This window comes from Triticum urartu, chromosome 5, assembly GCF_003073215.2.
Source record: "Triticum urartu cultivar G1812 chromosome 5, Tu2.1, whole genome shotgun sequence".
NCBI classification, from domain to species: domain Eukaryota; kingdom Viridiplantae; phylum Streptophyta; class Magnoliopsida; order Poales; family Poaceae; genus Triticum; species Triticum urartu.
The window spans coordinates 32819647-32823622 of NC_053026.1; the positions used below are offsets into that span (position 1 = coordinate 32819647).

The 3976-nt window shown below is 45.4% G+C and overlaps 1 long non-coding RNA gene across 1 annotated transcript; it reads left to right on the forward strand.

Moving 5' to 3' along the window:
• The first annotated feature begins 755 nt into the window (after positions 1 to 755).
• Positions 756 to 1686, forward strand: LOC125555522. The gene is made up of 3 exons (XR_007304747.1): positions 756 to 967; positions 1151 to 1328; positions 1450 to 1686. It is a non-coding gene; the product is annotated as an uncharacterized LOC125555522 (long non-coding RNA).
• The last annotated feature ends 2290 nt before the right edge of the window (positions 1687 to 3976 follow it).

The following is a 3976-nucleotide window of genomic DNA, read 5'->3' on the forward strand; positions in this document are numbered from 1 at the left end:
TGTCCATGGGTTCGTAATAAGTTAAACAATGACCATCTCACTTTGTTAAAGCAACTAGCGAATAATTTAGGCTCCGGCGGTCGAACAACATTTTGAATTGTTGCTTTCAAAGAAAAACAAAGTCTTGAAGTGGATCCAATCTCTTTCCAGCAATGTAAAGAGAAACAAGGTAATTTTATAGAGAATGACTCAGCTTTGTTACTCTCATCTAGAAATATATATAAAAAGTGGTGAAAAGAGTAAAAAATAAAGCCCACTCAAGATAATGGCTTAAAAACTTGCATTATTGAAAAGCACACGGTGTCTCATTACTTTATGCCTTAATGGAGACATATGCTATGAATCGCCATCATATTCTTTCTGCTGTTCACATCTTTCCGAGTAGATGATAATGTGTAGTCATTTGGAGCTCCACTTACCATTTTTAACAAGAATAAATAAGCTGATGAATCGACTAGCAAAAGAACTAATTGATAATCCATCAATAATTAATGTAACTTAAAGTTGAGGTTGTACCCATTGATGGCATTCAAGCTTAGACAGAAAGAATCAAAACCATTCAAAATGTTGAATGAGCCACCGCTGGTTAGAGTGGGTACGGGTCCTAGTAATGCACGAAGCACGCACGGGTCACATATTTGTATGCTACTAGAAATCACACCAGTTGAAAATAAGTGTGCAGCTAAATGAATTCCCAAAGATGCTATGCGCGCTGTATGGCAACTTCCTGCGATGTGAAATCATCGTACGCAGGGGTTCACCGTCTCTTGCTCGCAACGGAGGCTGCCCGCTGCGTCTATTTAAACAGCCCTCCACCTCCGGCCGCCACCAGGAGCAAGCGAGAAAGAAGCTCCACCGGATCTGCGCCGCGTCCAGGCCAGGCTCCAACACACGACGACCCAGGCCGCCACGAGCAGCAAGCGAGGACGAAGCTCCCACATCCAGTTCCGAGTTCCGACCAGCGTCGGTGAGTCCGTTCCCTTCCCCGCCGCCCCACCTGTCCCCGGCCGGCCGGCCTTCTTCCCTTTCCTTTCATCTTGTGAGATTAATTGAGAATTTGAGATGCATGGATCGATTTTTTCTTTCGCGACAGAGAATTGCAGTAGTACAAGGGAACCAACTAACCCAGCGCTGTTGTTGTTGCTGCTAGCTAGCTTGGATTGGATCCATTCCATGGACGCCCCGCGACGGCAAAAAACGGTTGGATCCATGGACGGCAAGATGCGTCTGCTGCCTCTGAGTGTGACCGTGGTCAGCGCTTGGGCGCTCCTCACCACCTCCGTCTTCCTCGGCTGCTCCATCCTGGCCTACTATGAAATCCCGACCTGGTAATAATTCACTACGACCTGTCTGCCTACTGCCTAGTGCCTACTAGGCTACTACCCCTTCCCCTTGGTCCTTTTGTACATGCTGGACATTCCGACCGATCGATCCATCATATTCATGCAGTGCTTCAAGCCGGCAGACATTACCGGGATGGTGGCCACCGCTGCGTCTCATGTGGCCGCGTCGGCGCTGACGCCGCCATGGCGGGGTCCGCCGTGCCCTCGTGTCCGCCATGCCATCGCGTGCCTCGCGCTCTCGCTCGCCATCGTCGTCCACTTTATCCTTACTAGAAGAACGCCCGTGCGTTGCAACGGGGCCACATTAGCTTTAAGAGTTCAATATTAGTTATGTTAATATTACATTTAATATTCTCATACATATCAAGTGACATTGGTTTTGGTATTTGAAGATTGATTACCATCCGTTAGTTGGGTTACCAATGAAGAAATCAATCACCATATGTAGAAAAAGGAACTACATTACACATGCTTACACCTTATCTACTCGTGAGAATATATAGAATTGGAGTAAACAAAATCGTATACAGAACACACCATCACTGTTTGATACTCCTGCATGCATTAGTGAAATAAGCACACAAGTTATAAAACCAACTTAGTACAAAGCATAAGATGAAAAATTCTTAGTATAGAACATACGAAAGGTCCCCACGCCAACACTATGTGCCCTAAAAACAACCACAAGCGGTCCTGCATCATGAGTTATTCGGTACATGTACAATCGTGCATCTGCTCCAGCTCATCAGAAACACAGACAATCATTATGCATATTTTTCGCAAGGTAGCACAATATGGAACAACCTTGATTGAAACATCATTTCACTATAAATTTGAAGAAAATATGAGATTGGGCCATACACTAAAATACGTGCACATGAACTACCAAAGGCCATGCTAAAATAATATTAGATCTGGTAATTTTGGGATATCCTCACAGGAAGTGATACCAAATAGAAACTTCATCATTTAAATACTCATCGACAATTTTGAGAAATCTTTACAGGAAGAAAGAGCAGATAGAAACTTGATCAATCTAAATACTCCTATAATGACCTCAACACCCTTAAAGTATATATGGACGCCTATGCCACACCGCGTCGATCGCGCCCGCCACTGCCGCCGCGCTAGCCGCAGCCACCCCACACTCTCGCTAGCTGCGCTCGCCCGTCTGCTGCCGCCTATGCCTTCGCTCGCCCCGCAGTCGCGCCCCCTCCTGTCACAGCCATCTTCTGCCGGCCGTCCCCTCAGCCACGCCGGCCGCTTGCCTCGCCTGCTGCGTGCTGCTTCCTGCTGCTATGCGCTACTCTACCGCTGGTACGCTGCTGCGCCATGTCCTCGACACCGCCGTGGACAAACATGGTGGAGGGATTGTCAATGGAGTATGAGGAGGAGGTGGCGGAGAAGGTGTGGAGAGGCAGGAGGTCTGAGGTGGCATCAGCTGGCTATGGTGGAGGTGTTTATGCGAGAAGGAGCCGGAGCGGAAGGAGAGGTCACAATTGGAAAGAATCGCAAAAAAATCATAACCTAGAGATCTCATTCCAAAAAAATGCTAATATCGATGGAGGGGTGATTTCCTTCTATAGGTGGAAAACATAGGAAATATTAGTTGTTATCAAGGAAAGGTAAAAATTTAGGAAAGTTAGGATATTGAACTGATTTCTATGCAAATGGGGTTTTATTGTTTGGTAACGTGATATCAGTACCTGCCCGTTTGTGACGTGTCTGATTAGGAAAGTTTGCAAATGTTAAGAAACTATTTATTGAGAGGAAAGTTTGTGACATGTCTGTTATTTGTTTCCTAAAACAAATTTCACTTTGAGAGAAATCAATTGATTTAGATAAGTTAGGAAAGCTAAATTAAAATATATTATTTGTTTACTGAAAATCTGTTATTTGTTTCCTAAGACAAATTGAACCAATAAAAGAAATTGATTGATTTGCATAATTTAAGGAAGTTAGATCCGTGATTTGTTATACGTTAGGAAAGTTCTGGTTGTAATAAAGAGTGGAGAGAAAAATAAACCGATGAACCAGGGTGGGAGGAGGTGGTGGGAGGAGAGACGGAAAAAATTTAGCAAAAATAAACCATGAAGACTATTCACCAACTGCTCCATTAGGAGTAGAGATGATTTGCCTTAGGGTTTGGCGTTTCAAAAATATCAGTACGTCCGTCTGTTTGGTGTGGCGGTACATCGGTAGTGCCGTTAGCCAATTAGGCGCGGTAATTTCTCCATCCGCCTGTCAACTTGGCATGTCAGGCCATCGACCGTGCCGCCTGCCAATTTGGCATGTCATGCCCTCGGCCGTGCCGCCTGCCAATTAGGTGTGGCAGGTCATCGACGCCTATGTGACGTGTCCTTTATTGTTTGCTCGCGCGTATGAAATAAACATGTCTTGTCTGTTATCTCTACTCCTAATGGAGCAGTTGGTAGTCTCCGCCGGTCAATTTTCGTCCCACCTCCACTGGTTTTTTTTCGTCCTAAAAAAATCTATGAAATTTTGTAGGTTAACCAGGGACAACTCCCACCTCCCAGGTTTTTTTCCGTCCCACCTTCCATGATTTTTTTTGTACCTCGCCCCACCTCACACTGAGCGCCACGAACCGCAAAAACCGCCTACCTTAGCCAAAT